Source organism: Macaca nemestrina, chromosome 6, assembly GCF_043159975.1.
Source record: "Macaca nemestrina isolate mMacNem1 chromosome 6, mMacNem.hap1, whole genome shotgun sequence".
In the NCBI taxonomy this organism is placed as follows: Eukaryota; Metazoa; Chordata; class Mammalia; order Primates; family Cercopithecidae; genus Macaca; species Macaca nemestrina.
Window position 1 is genome coordinate 21,905,851 of NC_092130.1, and position 27,269 is coordinate 21,933,119.

Sequence of the window (27,269 nt, forward strand, 5' to 3'; positions counted from 1 at the left end):
TAAGCACAGAAATCGTAACTGTTTATGAACTTTTCTAGCAATATGATGGAGTAATATTATGGCTACTGATTCTAAAAAAAAAAATTTAAGGAATGTAAATATCTTCTTTGTTTCATTTTCTATGAATTCGTTTTATTATAGTTTATAAAAGTATCAATCTATGATATATTGGAAATCAGAGAAAAAATTAACTGGTATTTGTTGCAGATAGTTTAAGAAGCATTGCTTAAAGCCAAGGTTTGGCAAACTACAACCAGCATAACATCTGCTCTTATAAAGTTTTATTAGAACATGGCCAAATCTTTTGTTTACATATTATCTACGGATATGTTTATGTTACAATGCCAGAGTTAGGTTAGCTTTACAGAGACCTTACACCCACTACCCCCCCAATCCTGAGTCTAAAATGTGTACTATCTGGCCCTTTTCAAAAAAAATTTGCAGAGCTTTGCTTTAACAAAAAGTCAGGAAACAACAGATGCTGGAGAGGATGTGGAGAAATAAGAATGCTTATACACTGTTGGTGGGAGTGTAAATTAGTTCAACCATTGTGGAAGACAGTGTGGTGATTCCTCAAGGATCTAGAACTAGTAATACCATTTGACCCAGCAGTCTCATTACTAGGTATATACCCCAAGCATTATAAGTCATTCTACTGTAAAGACACATGCACATGTAGGTTTATTGTGGCACTATTCACAATAGCAAAGACTTGGAAGCAACCCAAATGCCCATCAGTGATAGACTGGATAAAGAAAATGTAGCACATATACACCATGGAATACTATGCAGCCATGAAAAAGGATGAGTTCATGTCCTTTGCAGGGACATGGATGGAGCTGGAAACCATCATTCTCAGCAAACTAACACAGGTATAGAAAACCAAACAATGCATGTTCTCACTCATAAGTGGGAATTGAACAATGAGAACACATGGACACAGGGAGGGGAACATCACACACCAGGGCCTGTTGGGGGGTGGGTGGCTAAGGGAGGGATAGCATTAGGAGAAATACCTAATGTAGGTGATGGGTTATGGGTGCAGCAAACCACCATGGTACCTGTATACCTATGTAACAAATCGGCATGTTCTGCACATGTACCCCAGAACTTAAAGTATAATTAAAAAAAAAAAAATTCTCAGCTACATATTCTCCTACTTGCAGTTGAAGTCATTATAATTTATATACAGGTAATTAAGTTTTCCAGATCTTAGTATGCTCATCTATAAACTAGAATAACAATTACACCGGTTTGTTGAGAGTATTGAATGAGATAATGCATATAAGGTTGTCAATAAAGCATGTGCCTTATAGTAAGCATGTAACAGGTAAGAGAGCTCTGCTTTCCTTTGCCTGTCACCACCCTTTAATTAAATAGCTACTGTGTCAAAGGCCAAGAGTTTCTATTTTCAAATCACGGGACATGGTAGCTCTTTGATATTCTATTATTTCTCTCCATTGTCTGTTGGGAAAACTTCATCTTCAGCTAGGAAGTTGGACCCAGCAATTAAGAGTAATGCATTGACAATAATCAATGACCAGATTTTAGGAATAAACCACAAGGCTTTTCAATATTGCCTGGCTCAAGGTTCTGAGGACCTGACATAACAAAAAAACCTTTCTAAGCAGAGAGGAAAATGGGTTGAGAGCTCCGTTTTTACTTTCTGAAATGTAATGGAGGATACTCCTTGTGTTGTCATGTGCTTTATTTTAAGACTGCATTCCTGAACTCTTATTGGTAACAGAAAACTAATGTGATTCTTTTTTTCTTTTTAGGAAAGCTAACAATGACTTCAGAAGTGTGTGTTTGTTATCAGATTTAGGGCACTTGTCACATTTTGGCCTGAAGGCAAGGCAAGGGAGGGTTTGCAAAAATATCCAAAAAAACGTCTTCATCGCTCTTTCTCTTTTCTAATTAAAATGCAGTTCGTCTTACAGATTCCAGAGCATTTTGGATTTGTGGTTGCAAGCATGAGGTCATTTTTCTTTCCTATATGACCACAGTGAATTTTTAAAGTCTTTAGTGTTTGGTAACAACAGACAAATAACTGTGGAAACCTGAGAGCTGAGCTCGAGTTCTTTCCAGAGTTTTCCCATTATTCCTCAGCATGGGGTAAAAATGAGTCCACCTCGCTGGGTTAGTGCCAGGATCCCTGAACACCCTGCATGTGAAGCTAAAATGTAAGCTCCCCTCCAGATACAGTGGCTAACCAGGCAACACAGAGGTGAAAAGCAGGCCTCTAGTGTCTCTTGGACCTGAATCTGCACACTGGTTCTGTCAACCTTGCTGGTGACACAGAGCAAGTCAGTTATTTAACCTCTCCGAATTTCATCTTCCTTATCTGTAAAAAGAGCAACCTCCTAGGCTGGTTGTAAAGATCAAATACGAAAATGAATGAAAAATGCTTAGCACAGTAGAAAACTGGAGTACACAGATTTGGCCCACCTTTTCTTTGTTTCATCTTTCTCTCAAGCTCAGCCCATAAAACTCCGAAGGAGCTGACACCAAGTTCAGGAGGAAGTCCCTGATTTGGTTAAACTGATCATTGTAATCAGATGCCAGTGACTGGTTCAAAAACCCAGACTTCTGTAAAATAGCCAATCAATGCATGCTGTCATTCTAGGGGAGAGTTTATGACCCATGTTGGTCCAGTAAGACTGATTCAGAGAAACATCCCATTCCCTCCCTTGCTGGATGTGAGCAAGGAAGCAAGTAACTTCAGCTATTGCTAGCCATCATCTTGTGGTCATAATGCTACCTCCTCCTGTTGCCTCCCTCTACCAAGGTCTTGGCTGCAACATCATCCTCTCACCAAACCTACTCCACATCTGCATTATGGATGGGGAGGGAGAAGCAGCAGGCAGGCTATCCTCTCGAACACTGGGCAAGCATTGAGTTTCTCAGTAGGCTTGGGGCAATAAAGAGAAGCCCTTGATTTAAAACAAAACAAACCAAAAACCTTAAAAGATGTTCATAAATTACCCACCACAGTAGATAGATTAGGACATGTATTTAAATTCTTTCAAAAGTGCCTACCTAAAAAAAAAAAATAGATAAAAACTAACAGTGATTACTGAGAGAGTCCTATAACTACAGGTTGCAACTATGTTTATCTGTGTATATACAGACAGTAGCAGGGCAGAGAAAGTAACTGCTAAAATGTGAGACGTCACTACCCAGAAAAGAGAAATCAGTACAGGAGCTGGACAATGTATTAACTGGTATCCTGAACAGAGGGCACACCTGCATGTTCCTTTTCTACCAAGGAAGCAGCCCTGTTCTTCCCTAAGACTTACTCTCATCGCTTCCTCCGGATCGGTAGCTCTCAAATTTTTGCATGCACAGAACTACCTGGAGGGCTTATTAAAACACAGATTGCTGGACCCCACTCCCAGAGTTTCTGGTGTAGTGGTGTGTGATGGGGCCAGAGAATTAGATTCTCTAATAAGTTCCCCGGTGATACCAATGCTGCAGGTTCATTGCAGATTCAGGGTCTGAACCAGTTACGTTGTGCTTCTAGAAACTAAGGCCCAGCCAGACTCTCCTCTATATTGAGAGTCTTTGTTTCCAGGGCTACAGAACTCCTGCTTCATTCCTGGTGGCCAAATGCCTACAGATTCAATGACTGTGTCTTTCTTTCAATTCCCCTGGTGCCTCAGTATCTGTCTGAGTAGCAGCCTCATAAGCCACTGCCTCTGGGACCTGGGTCTTCCTTGGCTTTCACAAACCCTCCCTAGGATGTGAATTGAGGCTTTGAATCCTAGTTCCTGCTGCCAACAACTTTACTCTGCTGATGCCAGTGACAAGTTGGCAACTATGTTTACAATGATAACATGACATCAACAATCACAAGAGCTTGTCTATCTCATACGGGTTACAGGTCTCCTGTGGCTGCTGTCAGACTCCACTTGACCTCTAAGAGTGGTCCCCACAATCCTATCCACCCTAGACGCTGTGACATCAGCCCTCCGTCTGCCTGGCTCTATGATGGGATTCATTCTGAGGCTACTCTCTCTGGATGGTCAGCTTATTCTCAAGGTTAACCTGGGCCAAATCCTGATCCAGATAAAGCATCACTGATATTTTTTCCATAATAATGTTTATCTGCAAGAAAAGTCACCTAGTTTATCAAATGTCTACTTCATTTCCAAAAAGTGAGGTACACATTCACTGCCATGGCAAAGGCTGGCCTTCCTTCGTTCAATGAATTAAGACTATATGCTTTGGGCTTACATTTACTATCTAGGAAATAATTCTGTTTCCCCAAATATGGGCCACATGCCATCAGTGGTTTGTGAATGTTTTAATGTGGCACACTGACTTGACATCACTTACATTGCATTGCACAGTGAGAACATTACTTTCTTTTTAATTCTCTTTGAAACCAGTTAGTGGAGTCAGGGAAGAAAGAGGTCTTCTGGGATTAGTGTATCTTCCCTATTTCATCTTTTGTTAATCTCTCTTTTCATATAATAGAGAATAGGCCACAGGCTGAGAACTCCAGTAGACTAACAGCAGCTACTAAGTATGTGATAACGTTGTCTTTTTTACTGTTCTATTTATTTCCATGGTTCCTTCCATTTACGGCAGGTAATACTGACTTTCCATTTATAGTACTGATTTACGGTTCCTTTTGTAAGTAAATATGCATAAGAAAGAAGAGGATTTTGTTTAAAGAACAGTATTATATCAACTAGGATATGGGTGTTAGGAAAGTGTGGCAAAAATCATTAAGGTCAAAAATGACTGAAATTTGAAAATGTTGATGAAAAAAATTCATTGTCCTTTGTGCCAACATAGTCCTTTGTTCTACCATGAGTAGAACAAACCCTGAAGAGTGTTTTCTTTTTCTCTTGCCAGTAGTGAGAACAAACTGCAAGGAGTGATTATACATTCTATAAGTATTTTCTCAGAGCCTAATCAACAAGTTTCTCTTGCACCTTTGAGAACAAAGTTTAGGTCCCCCTCTACCTTCATCCTCAGCACAGACTCTGCCTGCCTCCTCGCTCTCCTCTGCCAGTCTCTCCAAATTGCCCCATAACCCCGCCATATTGGCCTTTCTCCAGTTCCTCAAATCTTAATACATCTCTTCCCTTCTGTCTCTAGGCCTTGGCACATGCTGGCCTCTCTCTCTGGAATAGCCTTCTCTCCTTCCATCTCTTCTTTTTTCACTTGACCACGTCAGCTATTGGTTTAAATGTTGCTTTTTTCAGAGACGACTTGCTTGACTTTCAGGTCAGTTGAGCATCTCCCCGATGGCACCTCATTCTTCTATTCTGAAGCACTCTTCACAACTGTAATCAAGTAACCATTTAGGTATTGATTTGTCTCATGTCTGTTTCCCTTGCTGGACTGTAAGCTTGTGAGAGCAGTGAGCTTGCCTCATGGTTGGTTCTCAGTAAGTATTTTTGTAAATGACTGAATCATAACCTATGACAGCATATTATGTAGACACCAGGGCCCTAAAATAAAACTTAAGTAACTAAATGAAAAGAACAGAATCATTTTAACAATTAAGGATTGAAGTCAGGTACCTCTGACCACTAGTCATAACGAGTGGCCAAAATTATGTGTGCATTCAGTGAATCAAATCACCCAAGCACACAAACGTGGCCCTCTACATTTACTGCTTATAAAAACAAAAGATTGAGAACATTGGTTGAAGCCAGATGTTCTGCAGGCTGGATCTTGTTGTCCTAACATGACAGATTCTCATAACTGGAACTGTGTGTATTTGAGATGCTGGAACATAAGATCCAACCCAGAAAATATTTTGAAATAATGTTGTTCAATTACTTAATCCTTGTTAGGCTATTGAAGAGAAGACTCTTATATACACTATTATAAAAACATTATGCCCGAGTCTCAAGTTCTGGAATATCCAATTACAATAGCTTTTTTCCACATTCGTATTCTCTCTTTTATTTAATTGCTCTTAACATTTGGAGCAGATTTATTGTATATGACAGTGAGCAACATGAGCCTGTGTAAGAGCCGGCCATGCCATTTCCTGCTCTCCACCCACCCACCATCCTAATATCACTCTTCCCTGCCTTCTAGCATCCTCATTAGCCCAGCCTAGCTCTTGTTCCCTGCTTGAAGTGTGGGCTCTCAGAAAAGCACTCTAGTCGAGTAAACTGCTCACCAGCAGACTCCATCTCTCCCTCTCTGAACTGACCAGAGCTTTGATTAAAATCAATGTGTCACCCTATCCTAGATCAATCTATAACATGTGAGATAAACAAAATAATCTTCATTTCTAAGATGTCTCATCAAGAGTTAATAAGCAGGTAGTCATTGAGTGTTTCCTGTCAGCATGTGTCTGTGTGTCAGTGTGTAACAGTATAGCTTGTGTGTATATGCGTGTGTGTGTGTGTGCTGCTCCATTTTGTCATGCAACAAGTACCTTCTCATTTTGGCTGAAACCATGTGGGATAAAGAAACTTGATAAATAAGTGGGATTTTCTGAGTCATCTGCAGCTCTTCTCCATACCCCATCTTGGACAGCCTGCCCAAGGTAAAGGAAGTGGAACTGAAGACATGACCCTATTGAAGACAAGTGGTGGGAACGAAGGGGCAGAGAGGTCTGGCTAAGATGGAGGCACACAGATTGTCAGGAGCCCAGTGCAGGTGCTCCGAAAGCATGACACAAGAGAACCAGAGCTCCAGAAATCCCTTCCCTCTTCCCATGTTGACTGGCCACATACTCAGAAGTTTTGTCCAAAATGCAAAATATTAACTAGTGATTTCAGAATTGAAACTGAAGTCTTTTTGACTCCATTGTTGAGGCACTTAACCACTGTGATCCATGAAACATTTAGATATGCTCTATTCTCACTTAACAATACTGAATTTATGCAATGACTCTGAGGATGGTCTGCTCTTCTACAATTGTGTGCAAACTGATGTTCTTAGAAACTTTTAAGTATGCACAGCTGTTTTGAGAAGAAAATATTTTGATAGAGAAACTTCTGCTTCGTTTCATCTGGGGAAGAAAACAATGGAGCTATCAAATGCTGAATGGAAAAGTTTGTATAAAAAGGCAAGAGCATCTAGAGTTGCCTCTTTTCAATGAAGAAGGAACATTAAGAGAAGTGTGGGCAGGGATCTTTCTGCTGGAGGCTAATTGGCAGTCCCTTTGGAAGGAAGCCAGAAATGTCATCTTGTTTCCAGCCAGGGATATTGATTTCAATACTAATGGAGATTTGAACTGGACCTTGAACAGTTTACAAAAGTTCCTCCCTCTGGTCAGGAAGCCATGGGCTTGATGTTCAAGTGAGTTTGGGATGTGCCCTGTGGCTATGTAGCAAGCACCTATACCTCTGTCCTGTCATCACAGTGATTCTCAACATCTTTTCTCTCTCCTCTTCTGCACTGGGAAACATCGTCCTGTTATAGAGAAGTGCATTTACAGCTGAAATTACCAAAGTGGCCCGTTACGTTTATCAAGACAGAAAAAGAAAAAAGATTACAGTTTGTCCCAGCTGTCTGCAGAACAGATCTCCTGCTATTAGAAGGGTACTGATCCATGTTGTTTTTTTTTTCCCTCTCTCCCTCTTAAAAATTAAGTACATGTAGGAATACCCTTCAAGATGTGATTTCAGGGGAAAAACATGATGATTAGCAGGACAAAAAGTCAGGGCATTCCAGAACATTGAGTTTTCCACATAGCTGCATTTTGGGGTTGTGTTTCAAATCTGCCACCACGTGTGCTTCTATCTCACACGAAGGGTATCAGGGAGATCACTAATCCCAAGGGAAGGTTTTTCAGAGATGAATTCACACCAAACTGGAGTGGGGTTGAGGAAAGGAAAAAGGAGGCTGAATTCCACTTACAATGGCTAATTGTTGTGACTAATTCAGCTTTTGGAAGGTAGAACTCCATGGAGTGTGTGAGCTGCAACATGGTTCCTGTTTTAATTAGTGGCACCACAGGGAGAAGATGGGCTTATAATTGAGTAGTTTGCTGATCGGTCAACTTCAACCCATAATCAGACATGCTGAGAAGTGGACATTAATGGGGAGCTTTGACTAGCAGGAAGTCTGCCCCATTAGCATAGCTGGTGTCAAATCAGGTTGTTGTCTTTCCTCTTGATTCTTTCAGGAAGAAGATGCCAAACAAAATGTTTTCTAGACTAGCTCTCTCACTCTCCATCTACTACATCTCTGTTCCCATTTTGCTTAGCAAATCTCTGCACAGGCACACTAACATGAAATGAATGACTGGCGTTTCCATCTTGCAACTTTCCCTCCAAGATTTATTGTCGAATTCTCTCTTCTCACGCCAACGCCACGACTATCCATCACAGTATACAATCCCCTTCCATAAATGCACCTTAATTTTTCTTTTGAAAAATTCTCTCCCTCCCATTCTGTGGAATCTTGATGAGACTCTTATTTAAGGGTTAGACTCTCTGTTTTCTCCTCCTACACATCCCCACCCCCACCAAGAAAGAATTGGAGTTGTGATCCAAATTAGGCCATCCGAATTTTTTTCCCCAAAAACTTTGACTCTCGAGAAAGATGTCAGAAAAGAAAAATAGTTGAAGCTAAAGTTTCTAGTAGGAAACTGTGATCAGATTTTTTTCTCTCTCTCTCTTGCTATGTAAACCCCTAAGCTGTTGGTTTCCTCTCCATTTCTTATCCTAATTCTCAAAACTTGCCCATATCTGCAAGTCCTTCACTCTCCTATGTCACCTTCCTCTCTGCTTAAATTAGGCAGAATGAGTTTCTGTTGCTTGTAGTTGAGTAACCCCAAATGAGAAGGTATCCAGGAGAAAGCACCCCAATGTACAGCTTCATGTTCATTTTCCAACATCCTTTTCCTACTCCCAGTAAGAAAATGTGCAGAAGGAAAGAAAATCATACTTATGGTATATGAGAAGATAAATTTAAAAATGAGAAGAAATGAAGCACTCTTACTAATGAGTCTGGGTTTAGGGCCTGGCGTGAGTGTCTTCATCCCAGATGTTCTCATGGGATCTGCTTGGAAGCTGCATTCCCATGGGATTCTCACTGTTCTTTGGACCATGACAGTGATTTGTCTGGCTTCTCTTCCTGTTCAGTTTTCTGTCAGGGGCCCCCGCACTCATTCATGCCCTCAACTATTTGGGGTTGACTGCTGATACATGCATAAATGTCATGCAGCATCTATGCATGTCATACAGCATTTCCCCGCAGGAGGGGGAAATACCACCTACCCTCCATTTCCCGGCTGTATTTTGGGCATGGTTTGTATTAGCTAGCTTAAAGGCAGGGAGTATTGGCATGTTTTCAGATGGGTGTGTTGTACATGTGTGTATACTCTGTTGCCAAGCTACCCAGGGGTAACACATCCTCAGAGCTTCACTCGCCTGCCCAGCATGTTCTTGGTGCCCCTGCTCGGGGGAAAACACCCACCTGGGCTTGGGGAGACCTTAATGTGTTTAAAATGTTGTTTCACTTAGATGTACAAATCAGGCATTGGTCCTCAACGCTAGTCTGGGGTCAAGAAGTTCCAGCAGCCAAAAAAGCCACAATTCCCACCCTGTAGATTACAAACTGTGTGTTCAGAATTTTAAGGAGTGAGCTGAGGCTTTTCCTGAGCTGAGTAGGATTTATACCTTTCACCGGTTATGAACACAGAAGTGACAAAAATATACATACATGAGGGCGTTCACCATAGTTAGAAGGGGGTCAGGGGAAGGAAAGCCAGCTTGGCCAACGCACTTTCATAACCACATCAATTCAGTGCTTTCACGGGCTTGATTTTCTTTCAGCCCAATCCACTAAGGAGTTGCTCACTAGTTCTGTGGATTTTCTGCACAATTACAGATTATTGCCATGGCAACAACAGAACCATGTGACAACTTTGCTACCTCAGAGACCAGGAACAGCCACTTACGGGCAACACACATCATCTCGTAAATGGGACTCTGTACCGTTGGCCTCACATTGTTTTAAGGCTAATCACTGCTTTTTCACAGATGTAATTTTTCCCCCACCCACTCTATTTTCATAATCTTTTAAAACAATTTGGATTTGCTCTAAAGCACTTCCATATTGGCCTATGTTTATTTGGTCATAATAAAGGTATTATTTTGGTGGACTGAAGAAAGGAAAAAGAGGGGTAAAACCTGATGGGTGAAGGCAGATGGGATGCAATGGGCAAAGAAGAAACAATTTTGCTAGCAGATGGTTTTCTTGCCACGATGTTACTAGAGTTGAAACCCATGACAGTTCTGAAATTCTGGGTTTGCCACACACAAGAACATGCTGGGAATGAATAAAATGTGCTATCTTACCAAATGAACTCAACTCTTCTGTCCACGTTGCAGGCACAATGAGAAATGGGGCCATTGATAATGAAGTTAGAGATGTGATTGAGAAGGGGAACCAGGTAATACTTGTTCCCCGGCAAAACAATCAATTTATTTTTCAGAAACTTATGCACATAGCCAAACCCCAGGCTCTTTCTGCCAAACATTTTCCCTTTAATTTTTTAACCTCTGGGCATTTCAAGGAAAATTGAATCCACATGTTTTCAGATTCATTTGCAAATACAGTTTGCTCAGAGCTGTTTGATGACCAGTATGCCCTTTGAGTGTTTTTATGAGCGCCAACTTATTTTCCCCCAAGCCTCTTGCTTCTGAACCAGGAAGTGGCATTTGGAGTTTGTAGCAGAATTAAGAAACGATCATTTTCTAAAGCCTTTGCCAAGTGCTCTTGCCTCTTTCTGGAACCTGGTAAAGCTTAAAAAAAGGTTTTCACCCAGTGCATAAGACTAATCGAGGGTAACTTACTGTCTTTACAACTGAAAAGCAGACCTGATATGGACACGATCCAATTCCTGGATCACATGGCTTCCCCATCTTTCTTTATTACTGATGACATTTGCATGGAAGCAGATGCTTTCTTTCCCAGGGACACGTCTCCACCTGTGACATAATTCCCTGATTGGAATAATGCTTCTGAGACAGGGTTGGAAGTTTAGATTTAACCCTCCCTGCAGACAAAATTATAGAAAACACTCTTTGTTTATTATAAGTGAATCATATCTGCAAAGAAGAAGGGGCCCCTCTTACTATGGACACATGGAATTTGGCAACTGCATGTTTATTCTTTTCTGTCTCAGCCATATGACCCAAAACAAAATTCTAACTTCCAGAAAGCCCCGCATATGTATGGGGGATGTGTGGGGGATATTTATGTATGTGTGTGTGCCTGTGTATTCTAGGTATTATTCAAAAGATACTCAGTAGCAAGGAGAAGAGCAATTGGGAAAGTTGCACAGAGCAGGAACAATGTCTCTATGCTGGGGATTTTTCTGAGTTCAGTTCTCAAGTTTCCTTTGAGGCTGCTCTGATGAATTCCACCTGCATTCCAGGACACTTTTGTTAATGAGGAATTAGTCTGAGGAGTTCTCTGGATAAATATTTGTGAGCAAATAACATTCTTCCTGGAAGCTCATTTAATATGGTGTCTATTTTTTCTTCCTTCTTTTTTTCTCTTTACCAGACTTATGATCCCAGAGAAACTCGCACTAAATTCACATGCCCTATTTTTAACTTTCATCTGGACTTCCTTCTTTTTTTTTTTTCCTTCAAGCATGAGAATCAAGCAAATAATGACCCTTTGTATTGTGTCCAGTGGAAGGTCACAAGCCCAGGGAATTTACTTAAGTTCCCGGGAGAAGTCAGGCTGTAAAAGATTCATGTGCACGGACTTCAGATGGTACCATTTTGGTTGTTGGGTCTGCTAAGTACATTCACTTCCATTCTACAAACAAAAGCAACTGGTGAATGAATACAGCAATAGTTTTGGCTTTTGTAGAGAAATTGACAGTACATTCATAGCTTGGCTTCATCCTTGGCCCACCCAAATCAAGACAGTTAAGTGGATCCCAGGCTGCTGACATTGCTTTGGTCAGCTACAGCCTATAGAAGATGGCATTGATAGACACGACCAGAGATTTGAGCTGTCAGATTGCTCTTTCACTGTTTTTAAACCATTGCATGTTTTTCTCCCCCTAGAAGACGTTCCTTAGAGTTTATTATACAGAAGAGGAGAAGAAAGAGAGGAACAAATGTGCCTGTTGGTAGCTTACTGGCAGTTACAGCAGGAGCCTCAACTCTGCTGTACTCAGGACTCAGGTGGCCCATCTGAGCGAGTGCAGTAGACCCACAGGGATGTGCTGAACTATGGGTCACCCATCCTTTCTTATGTGGACAGCTGCTACTTAACTCAAGATGACTTTTTGCCCTATGGAATGACAGGTCTTCTTTTGTGATAAGTCATACATTTACAGTTTTAGATGAAATACTCTGATTTTAAAACCTTGGGATGTACTCAAAACTATGACCGTGTATGATGAACTAAAGACAGTAGGCATGTGCAGTGGGTTATGGCTCTTCTGGGTACTAAACAAGCTCATTAGAGCAGCCCAAATGAGTGGAGAGGCAGTCAACACAGAAGATCGCCTGGCCATTTTCAAAACTCCTGATCTCAGTGCCCAACTGTGATGCAAAGTTGTAAGTCAGAGGCAACTGTGGTTGTGCTCAAGAGGTGGGAGGAGCAGCATGAGGTAGGTGCCCCAGGGAAGCGGTAGGAGGATGTTAGTCATGACTTGCACCCTAACTCGGGTGATTCATTTATGTATTCAGTTGATACTATCTATTGAGTACCCTCTAGGTATCAGCACCATGCTAGACATTAGATATGTGGTGATGAACGAGAAAGTTATCGTTGCTATCTTCATGTGTGGAACATAGACATATGCCAATAATTACACAGATAAATGCAAAGTGTCCAGTGCAATGTGTCCTCCAAAGGAGAGGTGTGGACTGTGAAAATACATCTTTGGAGGATTTGTTCTGGTCAGGGTGGTTGAGAAAGGCTCCCCTAAGGGAGTAAATCTGCCTATTATAGGAAGGTGGGGTAGGAGTTACCCAGGCACAGTGGGAGGGAACCACCTTTCAGGCAGAAGAAACAGACCCTGTGGCATAAGGGAACATGATAAAATGCAAGAACACAATTTCAGGGTTAGTGTGGCTGGAATGCAGAAAGCAAGAAGGAGCTGCAGAAGTGGGCAGGGACAGACCCAGCAGGGTCTTGTAGGCAGTGTTAAGTTGTCATGACTGACCTTGGATCCAGGCAAATTCAACTGAGTGATTTTAACCAGGGAAGTATAGGACTAGGACCACATCTTGAAAAAAATATCATTCTGGCTGTAGAGTGGGGAACAGCTTAATCAGAAGCAAAAGCGTAGGCAGGGAGAAACATTAGCAAACAATTGCATTGGACCAGGAGAGATGATGCCAACTCCGACTAGGGTGGTGACTGGAGTTACATAGACAGGTGAATAAATTGGAGAGTGCCAGGACATACAAATGGGAGGAGAGGCAGGTGCATGTGACGTTAATTGTCTTTGTCAACTTGGCTAGGTTACAGTACTCACTTCCTATCAAGCACTAAGTTAGGTGTTTTTGTGAAGATATTTTGCACATGTAGTTAACATCTATAGCCATTTGACTTTAAATAAGGAAAGCACCAGTGATGGGGTAAGTGGGCCACATCCAATCAGTTGGAGGCCTTAAGAAGTAAAAACTAAGGTCTCCCAGAGAAGATAATATTATGCCTCAAGCAGCAGCATTAACTCCTGCCTGAGTTTCCAGCTTGCCAGGCTGCCATGCAGCCTCTGTATGTGCTAGTCCCCAAGATTGTGAGAGCCATTTCTGGTTCCACTTATCTGGAGAACCCTGACGGATACAATACATATTAGAAATGTGCCATGACATCTTTAAGATACTATTGTTCCTTCAAATAAATAAATAAATAAGTAAGATCCAAAGGATATCAAATCCATCCCTACAAAGAAATGTTGCAGACTCAACCCATCCATTTTTTCAGTATGAATAATGGTGGGACAGGGAGATATGTCTTTAGACGAAGAACAGGAGTATGATTGAGAGAAGTAGGAAAAAATACAACTCTTTTAAATAAAAATGGAAATGACCAAATATTTCACAAAATGTGAAACACTTTTCTTTGACAAATAGGTCTTTTCATTCTAATGCTTTCTGAGTCCTTAAAGAAAGGGGGAGATGTTGGTAAAAGCCAGTGCATTTTCATATGCACAACCCCTAGAGTCTAAGATTGTCTGGTTTTCCCAGGTTCTCAAGTGCGGAGTTCCTACAGCTGGATCAAGGTTAAGGTCCTGGGTGAGAAAGGCTGAAGAAGCTCATGCTTACCACCAAACAAATCCACCCAGAAAATCTAGAGGAAGTGCAATAAATCGGTGGCCTCCAGTTTCCATTACTGTGAGCCCTTTAACCCCTGAAGCCAAACAAAAAAGTAAATAAAGTCTAAGAATAGAACTGGCTTTAACTTTTTTTTTTTTTTTTAAGGAAAAGCTTTCCTTTTATCTCTGCTTTCCCTCTCCCCTACCCCTTCCCTCTGTGGTTCTGATCTAGACCTCCTCTGGAGAGAGGCAAGTTCACTGTCTACGTGGGCTGGCAATGCCGGGAAAGAGTCCGTTCAGGTGGAGAATCTCATTCTGCAGTGCTCCCGCTAAGCAGCCCTTTCAACGTGCTCGCCTGGTGACTCTGGCTCAATCATTATATTCTGGAAATGCAGCAGGTCATTAAGGGAAGAGGTAGAGGGGAAAGTAAAGGCAGGGGCCAGTTCCGTGTTGAAACCACATCCCCCAGAGAATGACAAGGAAGAGAGGAGCAGGGAACTGGTGCATACTGCTTAGCCTATGTTTGCTGGAATTTTTTTTCACTTTTGGATCAATAAATAGACCAGAGATCAGAGACAGAAGACCTCACCCAGAATCTGAATCCCCCTAAGATCTACCCAGTAAGTGAGAAAGCATGCTCAATCCCTTGCAGAATATCAGGCAAGTCAATTAAAGTCAGTGTCTCAGTTTCTCTGTCTACAAAAGAAAAAAAAAAAAAAGGAGTGGTAATTCTCATGTATTGAGGCTACAGGAGGCAACAGAATTATAATGTTGGAAGTGACTTCAGCTCAATTATCCAAACTCCCAGCTGATGGAGAAATCCCCTCTCCCTCACCTCTGACCATTGGTCACCGGGATCCACCTTTTAACACAGCCATTGGAGCAGAGTGGAGGGAAGAAATTTAATCCAGAGCTCATCTGTTTTTCTGCTGGGCAGTTCTGGTTTTTGGCAAACTTCCTTTCTCTATAGGGACAAGTCTTTCCTCTAAGCTCTACTGAGCAGGGAGGAAGCACTCTTGGTGGTACTTAGATCCAACATGGTTTATTATAAGAGCTGTTAATTTACTGGACATCCTCTGTCATCAAAAGCCCTGCCTTCTAGTACAACTCACCATGAAATAATCCATCAAGTATAACTATATAGAGAGATATAGGTACCTATATATGCTATATAAACACACACATAAAATATTGCAGAAGCGAAGTGAGAGCATAAAATCAGCTAGCAGAAATGGCTCCACTTAAACAGGGCATTAAGTGGTATTAACAAACTAGTTCTAGAAATGATCAGAAATTCCCAGTCGAATCAAAGATTGATATCAAAGACTCAGAGATACCTCAAGGCCAGTATCTCCAGAGAGGATTGGAACTGATTGGAACTGAAGCTCTATCTCTTCCCCATGCATTTGAGTGAGTACTTTAAATCTCCAAAGATTGAACTATAAAGAGAAATTAGTTTATTAATAATTCACAGACTTCAAGGAAAAAAACGTCAAAAGCATATGCTGAGGAACAAAGCTGATTTTATTTTTCCTGTTTAGAATAAAGTGTAGAGAAGTTGAAGTGCCAGGCTCAAAAATTGAATTTGGTCTTTTTTTTTTTTTCCTTGTCTTCATGTTTTTAAAAAAGTGTTCCTAATAAAATATATGTGAGCATTTAGTCTGATTTCCCTCTGCATACTTCAAGTTTTTCAAATCCTCTGAGGTTTGTGGAGAGTGTCAAAAGCAGAATACTTTATTCAATACTTTAATAGTTTGAGATATTTTCATGGTGAAGTTATTAGCCAAGTATACTTAATTGGAGTTTGTGAATTCAAGGCAACATATTCAAGAATGGTGTGAAAGAAAGAAAGGTTTAAAATGTGGATTCAAAATGATTCCACCCAATTGATTTAATGATCAAGTCATTCTCCAAGGGAAGCCTCTTGTGAATGTGAGAATAAGGGATACATTTGTTTAGGGGTCTACCAGACTGGGATGTCTTTGAGGGCAAAAATTTCACCTAATTTCTTTTGACATTCCAGGACTCAGTCATGAGCCAGCTACTGAACTGTCTTAGTCTCCCCCACTGTGGCTGAAAACAGACTGACATGAGGAAATGGATGGGAACTAGAGTAAGCGCGTCTCCCCACTTCCTGAACAGGTGGGTCTTCTCTTCCCTCAGAGGAAAAGCCACGTGCCTGCAGAGGGAGGTACATGTGTGTACTCCATCCCATCCCCTCATGCCTCCTCCACCACACTGCTTCTGCAATTGTCCCCTCTCTCCCGCAACGTTTTCCCATCCAGTGGATCATTTTCATCGTCTCTGAAAATAGCTCTCATCTTAATCAAACGCTTGACCCCAATACTCCTACAACCAATTTTCTTGGCTTCTTTTAAAACAAAACCTATTTTTTAAAATTGCCTTGTAATTCCATCTGTAGCTCCTAATATTCTTTTTCAAATCCATTCTAAACAAGTTTCAGCCTCCACTACTCTACTGAAAGAAAAAATTTGTCATTATCTGAGATTATACATTTGCATTTTGATTTATTAATTGTCTATCTTCCTTATTAAAATGTAATCTCCATGGAAAGAACTCAGCTTTGTTCACAGTGGTAACACACAGTAGGTTCTCAAAAAACATTGGTAGTATAAGTGAATGAGTAAAGGGAGATCGTGCCCTTTTATATGAAACTCATGTGCAATCCCAGCTTTGTCCCTTAGATGGATAAACAGTGTATTAATAAATAAAATGATGCTGGAGAAACTACTCTTTGAACAGTCACTTTCTGAGAAATGACTGCTGGAGAAAGCTTCCTATTTGGAAGCAGAAATTCAGGCTTACAACCTCATCATGAAGGATAGTATGGGTATGTAGCAGGCAATAAATACATATTGAATTGATGTACTCATAGCATATGACAATTACCCCATATAATGCTATAGTGTTTTTTACTAAGTAGTATAATCAGGAGCAAGGGTAATCCATCTTGGACTTGAGCTGAGTGGCTCCAAATATACAGCAAATTGAAGGAACAGCCTCGGGCTTTGCACTTTAGGGTGATGGCAAGGCAGCTGCCAGTCTTCAGCATGGAAACACTTCTTAAGACTATCAGATTCGTTGTTCTTTTTTGTGATAACAATTCCCAGTTTTAATTCCTTATCTTTTTGCTTTAGGTCAGGGATGGCAAATGAGATGCATCTCATATGTCGAATCTGTTTGAGCCCATCATCAAATATTTAATTCAACAAATATTTATCACATACTTACAAATAAAAGCACTGTTCTAGATGCAGGGGATAAAACAGTGAAGAAGACAAAAGTCCTGCCCTAACACAGTCTGCATTCCAGTGGTTGGTGATTACTGAAACTGGGATAAGCAATAAAGATTCTGTTATCTATCAGTAATGCTTGCAAGAGGTTTGCCATTCTGGTTATAGATTTTGTTTATAATATCCACCTAGATTTCTAAGTCAACCAATTGGTTTCTAAAAATGACTTAACCCTACTGCAAGCTCAGCCATACTCCAGCCTATAGGTCCAAAACTGACCTCTAATTAGGAGGAATTTAAAGACACCTAGGTCAGTAGCATTTCTTCGAGTCAGCATTTGCTGCTAAGCTCAGCTAGATGTTTTACTTGGTCCCATAAGCTGTTTCCTTGCTCAATTCTTTTCTGACGAGGTCAAGTCCTTATACCCCAAAGCTTTCTATCTGTTCACCTCCTCTCAGTTCCCATCTTGGTTCTCCCATTTGTCTACTTATTCATTTATCCATGCAAGAAATATTTACTCAGCAGTTACTATACGCCAGGCACCGTTCTATGCAAAAAGGCTGTGCTGAACAGAACAGGCGCACTCCTTGTTGTCAAGGAATTTATGCTCCAGAAGCAAGACAAAGATATACAGGCACCTTTATAAGATAATTTCAGCTACTTTGCATGACTAACAATAAGGTAATTTAGGTAGGTTGATTAAGAGAGCACCGTTTTAGGAGATGCAATTGAAGATGAAACCTGAAGGAGGAAAAAGAGTCAGAGGCAGGAAGTGGGAAGTCTGAACATTCCAAGGCAGAAACCATCTTGGCCTGTTCCAAAATCATTATGATTACACTAGAATGAATGAAGTGGGGGTAGTGAGAGGTGGGATGAAAAGGCACGCAGGAGACAGACCAGGGAGGTTTCCAGAATGTGCTAAGGATGCTGTTTGCCTTTCTGTCCGGAATGTTCACTCATTTCTCACTGCCAGACTCTCCAGGTGCCATGGTAATCTATTTTCCAAAGTTTCTACCAATGGGACCTGGAATCAGACATGTCCAGAAACAACAGCTTAGTACTAAGAACTCTCAATGTCTCCCTCCACTTTCTTGTGAGCCTCTTTTGGAGCCTTCACTATGCATGTTTTGATCTAGCCCACTTCCAGTCAGACCCTGCAGCACATTCCATAGCTCAAAGCTCCCCTTGTTCCTCACTCTTTTAGGTTCCCAGATTTCACCAGATGAAAACCATCAGCCAAGGAAAAAGCATGCCTAAGGAGGATTTGTTTCTGACATTACTTGAAGCACTTTGTGACAGGGCAGCCTCGGTTACAAAGTGGTCCCAAAGCATAGGCCCCCGGGGTCGTGCTATGGCAAGGCTCTAATTACTCTTTCTGAGTTATTTCAAAGACTTTGAGCCCAAGGGCATTGACTATCAAAACTTCTCAGTTTAAAGAAACTCCTTAACATGGACAGCTTATTCAATGATTTAGGGTTCTGTGCTAGAACCCCTGCCCCCACATTATCCTCACCACCCATCATTTGGTCTGCTCTTCTATTGTTACAGAGCCAATCCACTGGTTCTTTAAGGCTTTCCTGTTTATTACCTAGAAATAGTCTCAGAATAATCAACACTTTAAACCATTATTAATTTTACCCCAGTTTCCTCCCTCTCTGTCCAAGTTGTCTTGTGAAGCTACCTACTCCATCTCTTTAATTTCTTCTCTCATCTGATCTCCTGATAGCATATTTTTTTCCTGATCATTTTTAACTTATAGTTTTGCCAGTGCCTGGTGCTATGTGTTCAAATATCCTTACCAAAGTACAGATGGGAAAATCTAAGTTTTTTAACTCTTTGGTGATATTTAACTGAATCCACTTTTTCAGGGTTTAATTCCAACAGTGACATCATATTACAAGACCAAAGAGAAGAATACAAAGAAGGAAATGAAGAAATGTCCAGATAATGACAAGAATTTTGAAATGGCACTACTGTTTTCTAATACCATGGATGTACTAGAATTACACCTAGCAAACTAGATACAGATACTTTGCATCTAATATAACAGAGGTGGTTGTTTCTAGCATTTGCTTCAATGCAAAAGGTGGAAAGATCTGCCAAAACATCATATTCGACAAAATCATTAGAAGTGTGTTGTAGATAGGCTTTGCAAAACCTTTTTGTGTTGATCTTCCTTGGGTGAGCATTCTGGAAAGAGAAGACCTGGTGGTTTACACAGAGCTCCCAAGTTGCCATCACACTAAAGACAGAATACAAGTTTACTGATACAGACACAGAAAGGCTGTAAGTCCCCACCTTCCCCCGCAGCTTTTCAATAGAGCAACTTTTGAAACAATACAATGACATGCAATTCTAACAGGAGGATGGATCTTGGTAATTTCAAATATTTCAATCTAAAGAAAAAGGCACAGAAGTAAAAGGAGATATGAAGAAAACATGCAAAACAGGGATCTATGCAGATGATGACAAGATTATGAAGTCCTCCTCAGCAGCTAAAAGGTCAGGTATTTATGAATTTTTTATACATTAAAAATGGATACCAGCATGACCTCATTAAAGAGCTAATATTAGTAGAAAAGGATAGGTCAGTGTCAAAAGCAATGTCTGATTCCCAGTACAAGGTACCTGGCTTAATCGACTTTTGTCAACCTCAACAAAACATGAGTACAGGCTGGATACAGGCTGTCACTCCCAATTAACACAACCTTCGAGTTTGTCCTTGTTTAGTGTCAAGAAATTATAACACATCCTCAAAGAGACAGTCGTTAGACAGTAGTGTCGCATTCACACCTGTCTCATACACAAACCAATGTGACTACTTATTACTGTTGCCATTCCAGTTTTGGTCAGTTTTTACCTTTATCTTTTATTTTCATGCCAGAACAGCCACCTTTGGGAGCAAACCAAGGAAATGAACACCTCCTTTCCCTAACCAAATAGCATAACATTAGCCAGAGTAAAAGAAAATGCACCAAAAACTACCAGTGCTCATTGGTGATCTAGAAATATGATCTTGGCCAACGACCAACACTGGAGGCCTCTCACAGATGAGCTTGACCTCCACATGGATCTGTGTTGGCTCCCCAAAACTCCACCTACTGAAAGGCTGTGTCAACCAGCAAGTGCTTACTCGGCAATGGGACATGCACAGCACATGGCAGATGCTCCCAAGACAATTGTTTATCTCCCCTACAGATACGCTCAGGCAGAAATGGTCCTGGAGTTATGCATAGAAAGAACATCAAATGCTGAGATGAAGCTTGTCTTCTGACCAGTTCGTCTTTTTATTTTATTTTTTATCTCTTTAGCGTCCAGAGGTTGAATCAATTCCCAAAGTTCAGTGCAATTTTTAGAGTTTACAGGCATTCCACAGTTCTGAAGGAACAGAGTACAAAAATCTGGTAGAGTGAACCAAACTCATAAAACTGGGACTGCAAAATGCCACCGCTGCCCCCAGTTTCTCATACTCTGATTCTAGCAGTTGAGGGGATTCCAGGTCCATTAACACACATGTGTTTTTATTTTTTTACTAGAGGTCAGTGGTAAAATTCCCTTTGGTGCTGCAGACCTGTGTGCAGAAATGCGAACGATAGGAAGATCTGGCTGGGCGCATCCTATTTAATTTACACTATGCCTGGATCTGTCAGGTCCTAAAGAAAGATGCAGCCCAGGAGATTTGGGGACTTCCTAATGTGAATGGAGTTGGCAGCCCACATTCTTGGCTTCCACTGATTACAGCTTCAGTTTCTGACCCCCAGGAGGCCAAACCAGCAAGAGGAAAATGCATATAGTAAATGTTGAGACCTACGTCCATAATGAAAGTGCCCCCCTTTCATCACACTGGTTCCTGTCTTCTGGCAAAGTCTACTGCTTAGAGTTAATGCCCTCCCTCTAGCATGGAATTGAAGAAAAATATCAAAATCTCACATCAACCCAACAATAGAAGGAATTGTTTAAAACAATATGGCTTGCATAAGATTACCTATTGGCAACCCTTTTAAGTCAGGTTTTTGAATAACATTTAATTCAATGGGGAAACACTCAAAATGCTAAGTTAGAAAGTAGGATGCAAAATTGTATTTTATAACATAGTCACAAAAAAGTGTTAAATGGTTATGTCTGTATGGTGAGATTAAAGATGATTTTAATTTTTGGTTTTTACTTTTTACATGAGATGGGATGATAATTATTAATTTGTGGGGTGTGTGTGGCAGGGGAACTCTCCCTTCATCTGTCCTTGCTCCCTGACAAAGGACTTAAACTGCTCAGGCAGGTTCTCTCCAGAAAATGTACTGGGAGTCACAGAAGGGGAATTATCCTCCCATGGTGGGAAAAGCAGAAGCAGCAGGAAGATTGGATTGGGTGGGGGGGCAGGGGGGCAAGGATGAGGGTTCTGTTGGGGAGAGAGGGAAGGGAGAGGGAAGAGAAGGGAAAAGAAGGACAGGGGAGAGGAGGGGAGGGGGAGAGGGACAGAAGGAAGAGAGAGAAGAGGAGAGAAAGAAAAAGTCCCTGGAAATGTTCTCGTTCTAGAGAAGAACAAAGAGAACAAGGGATTTATTATTATTATTATTATTATTATCATCATTATTATTATTGTTGTTGTTGTTTTCTTTAAGACAGAGTCAAACAAGGGATTTAAATAGGAGTTCTCAACCTGGCGCAGTAACTCATGCCTGTAATCCCAACACTTTGGGAGGCCAAGGTGGGCGGATCACTTGAGGTTAGGAGTTCGAGACCAGCCTGGCCAACATGGTGAAACCCCGTCTCTACTAAAAACACAAAAATTAGCTGGGCATGGTGGTGGGCACCTGTAGTCCCAGCTACTCGGGAGGCTGAGGCAGGAGAATCACTTGAACCTGGGAGGCAGAGCCTGCAGCGAGCTAAGATTATACCACTGCACTCCAGCCTGGATGACAGAGTGAGACACTGTCTCAAAAAAATAAAATAAAATAAAAATTCTCATGTTATAAGTTCCTCAATGTCTATCTTCGACAGAAATGTGGGTGAAGATGGTTACTTCTGGTTGGACCACCCATGCTTTTTAAAATATGGCCCTGCTCTGTGGGAGGGTATATTATAATTTTGTAAAACTGTATGTTTTCTAAAATTTTCACAACAAATAACTTTTACACTTATACTCAGTTAAACAAACACATAGATAAGCACATAAATAAAACTGGCTCCTCTCAATAACTTTTTGGAAGAACTAATGAACAATAGCTATTCTCCTTGGCTATGGCAAGTTACCATATGCCTTTATCCTTAAACCATAAGGCAAACATAATACATATTTTTTGAATTGACTAATTCAAGAGATATTTATTGAGCATCATCTCTGTACTAGGCACTGTGGAGCACACTCGAGATATATAATGCAGTGAGCAAGCCAGTCATAGCCCCTTGCCCTGAAGAGAGGTCAGAAGAGGCTAGAAGGTTTCTAGGACCATCTGGGCAGTGCTCCAATCCAGCCCTTGAAAATGCAAAGGCCTGAATGTTCCTTGTAAAGTGAGAGACAAGGTCAAGGTACAAAGTCCATTTGTAGTTAAACATCATTTTGAATCAATTTTAGTCTGGAGCCAGAGGCAGTTAAAAAAATCAAAAGTTTAAGACAGTTCCCTTAAGAAAAATAAAGTTCTTGTTATTCATTATAATGCAATGACAGAAAGTGAAGGGTTTGTGAGGTGAATTGGGGGTTGGGAAAGAATCTCACCCTTCTAGGCTATGTAATTTGGAGGCTATTAAAATCCACTCACCCTTTCTTTTAATGCATTTGTTACAGAGGAACAGTTGCCCAGAGTTTCTCAGTAACAGCTCAGCATATGCAGAAAATCAATCCCAAACAAAGTTCAAAGAAATCCTTTCAAAGCTCTGTGCGAAGTGACAAATGGTTGCTAATGAGCGATAGAGGCCCTCTCCTCATTTGACTAACAGGTGAAAGGCTGGCTGGCTGGGGAAGGACCACCTGCTCACTCCTGGCCCAATTAAGACCTCCAACTGTTTGCAGTAACATGAGATTCACATTAATTGATTCCCCTTCTTAATCTGCCCCAGAAAAACCCAACGCGAGATGGAAACTCTGAGAAATAAACTGACATGGATTGTTTCAACATTTCCATAGCCTTCGGCTGCCAGTAACTCCTCCCCCTTTCTCTTCAACCAGCATCTTTCTTGGATGCCTTTGAATTGTGCCCTCCCACCTTGTAGACAGACACATGGTGAGTTTGTTTCACTTCCTGCCGGTGCTCACTGTCCTACCTGATGCGGGTCAGCTAGAGCACTTGATCAGGGCTATAGCCCCAAATATAAAATCATGGCCATGAAATTCGCTGTGATTTCTCAGGTATTCTTCCACCAGATTTGAGTTGACCTTTGGGAACATCTTCTCATGTTTTTGTGTTCATAAAACTCTATCACAGATGGAATGTGTTATCATTTTTTTACGTCATATTTAAAGGTAAAATTGCCTTTACATTTCCATATTTTCTTTCTTTATGATGGGCTTTTTTGATTGTTGGAAATGACTGCTTATGTGCACTGAAAGATATGCACCAGAATACTCATGACAGCTTCATTTGTGATAGCCCCAAACTGTAAACAACCCAAATGTCCATCAACAATAGAGTGGGCAAATAAACTGTGGCATATTCACACAATGAATACTACACAGCAGTGGAGAAATTATGAACTTCTGGTACTTTCATCCAGACTGGAGGGTGATTACCTGGGGGGAACTGGTCCAGAAGAGACATGAGGAAACCTTATTAAGGTGCTGGGAATTTTCTATAACCGGATCTGGTTCCTCAAGAGAAAACATATGTAAAAATTCATTGAGCTGTATCTAAGATTTGTGTACTTTGCAGCATGTCAGCTGCACCTTTAAAAAAACATAACAATCAGACAAATCTTGCTAGGTCAGTTTACTGAGGCCCGGATGAGAATGGGGTAATTTACTAAAACAGACAGTCCTGTTTGAGGACCATAAACTTGCTTTGACTGGCAAATATAGCAGGGTCCAACTACCTTTAGTAGAGTAGTAGTAGTAGAGACAATAATAAACTGTGGGGTTTTTGTTTTGTTTTGTTTTTGTTGTTGTTGTTGTTGTTGTTTTTGAGACAGAGTCTCATTATCACCTGGGCTGGAGTGCAGTGGCATGATCTCAGTTCACTGCAACCTACATCTCCCAGGTTCAAGAGATTCTCGTGCCTCAGCCTCCTGAGCAGCTGTGATTACAGGCACCCGCCACCACACCTGGCTAATTTTTGTATTTTTAGTAGAGACAGGATTTCACCATGTTGGCCAGGCTGGTCCTGAACTCCTGGCCTCAGGTGATCTACCCGCCTTGGCCTCCCAAAGTGCTGGAGTTACAGGTGTGAGCCACCACGCCTAGCCAAAACTGTGTGTTTTAATAGTCTTTACAGTAGAAGAGTGATGTAGAACACAGCGTAAATAATTATTAATTTCATATCATTTTATGTGTATATGAGGACAGTTTCATCAGGATTAAAGGGCTTGTTATTGGCTAGATAACGACCCCACATTCAAAATTTCTACATCCTATTTCCTGGAAACCATGAATGTTACTTCCTATACCAAAAAAAAAGACATTGCAGATGTGATTGAATTAAGGATCTTGTGATGGAGAGATTATCCTCTTCTATAAGGACAAGGGTCCCTATAGGATGGAGGCAGAGGAAGATTTCATTATGATAGAGAAGAAAGTGCTCTGAGCACAGAAGCAGAGACTGGAAGGATGTGGCCAAGACCCAAGGAATGCCGGCAGCCTCTAGAAGTGAAAGAGGCAAAGAATGAATTCTCTACTGGAGCTTCCATAAGGAACTGGCCCTGCTGACGTCTTCACTTTAGCCTCTTAAGACTTGTCTTGGCCTTCTATCCAGAATTGTAAGATAATACGTTTGTGCTGTTTGAAGCTACTGTGTTTGTTATAATTTGTTACAACAGCAATAGGGAACTATACAGGGCTCATGATCACATAGCTAGTTTCACAATTTGCCCTAAGAGCCCCTAACTTCACATTCAATTTTCTTCCATCATTTTCACCACACCAGGTCACATGACACAGACAAGCTACCAGAATGCAAAGGTCCAGACTCGTCACAGCAGGGCATGGGGTCAGCCTGGGCAGCAGGCATGGGAGATTCCACCTGGGACATCCCTGAGCTCCCTCTGGGCCTAATCAGGACCCTCCCTGTGAGAGTCAGTAAAATATTCTTTCTGAAACCTAGCTTTCAAGAAATGGAAGAAGTTCCAAAACAGCTGCCAAAATACTTTGAGTAAATGTCACTCCTAGATGGGTCTCAGAACCTCCTGGACAGAAAAGCCACATATTTTTAGTGAATTATGTGTACGGCATATAATTCAAACCCCAAAGTAAATTTCCAACTGTGGCTTGAATTATCTGGTTTGGACACCTATGAAGATCCAGTTTTCCAGTGGATTGTCAAATCTTTCAGCCACTTGATGGTGATGTGAATATATTATTCATTCATTCACTCACTCATTCAATACTTAGTGAGCTGTTATGCTGTGCCAGGTAGACAGGAGGTACAGAAGAATCAGAAAACCTGGGTTCCCGCCCTAAGGAAGCATTCACAGTCCACTGAGATGTTTCTAGAGACTGTGGCTGAAGGAGTGAAAAATGAAGGACTAGCAATTTGAGAGCCAATGGTCCTCTAAAGCTGACCATTTCTCACTCAATATTGACTGATACTAAAAAGCCAGTGGATTGGGGGTAATGATTTGGTCTTATGTGTTTGTACATTGGTAATTGCTGCAGGCTAAGTGCTCAATAATGTGTGATGAAGGGGGAAGTAGGCAGGAAGGGAGGAAGGAAATGAGGGAGGGAGAGAGGGTGGAAGAAAGTGAGGGAAGGAGAGAGGGAAGGAGCAAGGGAAGAAAGTGCAGGCAGGCCAGTGCAATGGCTCATGCCTGTAATCCCAGCACTTTGGGAGGCTGAGGGGGGTGGATCATTTGAGCTCAGGAGTTTGAGACCAGCCTGGACAATATGGTGAAACCTGTCTTTACAAAAAATACAAAAATGAGTTGGTTGTGGTGGTTTATACCTATAGCCCCATCTACTCAGGAGGCTGAGGAAGGAAGATTACTTGAACGCGAGAGGCAGCAGTTGCAGTGATCTGTGATCATACCACTGCACTCCAGCTTGGGCGACAGAGCAAGACCCTGTCTCAAAATAAAAAAAATAAAATAAATAAAGTGCAGGCAGATAACCACCAACAACACTACTGTTTCCTCAGTTTTCTATTTTCACTATGGTCTCCTACCAATCTCTGATCTCCAGATTGAAGATTGACCAGACACCATGGTTCATGCCTATAATCACAACAGTTTGAGAGGCCAAGGTGGGCAGATCACTTGAGCCCAGGAGTTCAAGACCAGCCTGGGCAACATAGCAAGAACCTATCACTATAAAAGAAATATATCTATATTAAAAAATTTGAGGATCACATTTTTATCCATTTGTATAATCCTGACACCCAGTACATATCAGCAGTTAGTAAACATAATCGTGGATCAATGAACAATTCCCAAGACTCTGTGAGAGAATTCCAAAAGAGAGCAGCCATTCAACCTGGTTGACCTTCTCATAGCACCCTAGTCTAGTATGCTTTCTTTCCATTCTAGACTTTTCGCAAGCACTGCACCACCTCCAGAACTAGGGAATAAGTGAATATACAGCTATTGGCTCTTCAGATCAGCAGACGACTGTGTCCCATGGCCAAAGCAATTGGGTGTAAAATAAAAACAGTAAATGA

The 27,269-nt window shown here is 41.2% G+C and overlaps 2 long non-coding RNA genes across 6 annotated transcripts in view; one reads left to right on the top strand and one right to left on the bottom strand.

The window, feature by feature from the left end:
* Positions 1-21,646, top strand: part of LOC139363721 (uncharacterized) — a 42,077-nt gene extending 20,431 nt beyond the window's left edge. The window contains exons 2-3 of the long non-coding RNA XR_011624524.1: positions 16,245-16,363; positions 19,344-21,646. This is a non-coding gene — a long non-coding RNA (uncharacterized lncRNA). The remainder of the gene's footprint in view (positions 1-16,244; positions 16,364-19,343) is intronic.
* The window catches only part of LOC105482357 (uncharacterized), a 204,357-nt gene that overhangs the window by 104,596 nt on the left and 72,492 nt on the right, over positions 1-27,269 (bottom strand). The window lies entirely within an intron of this gene.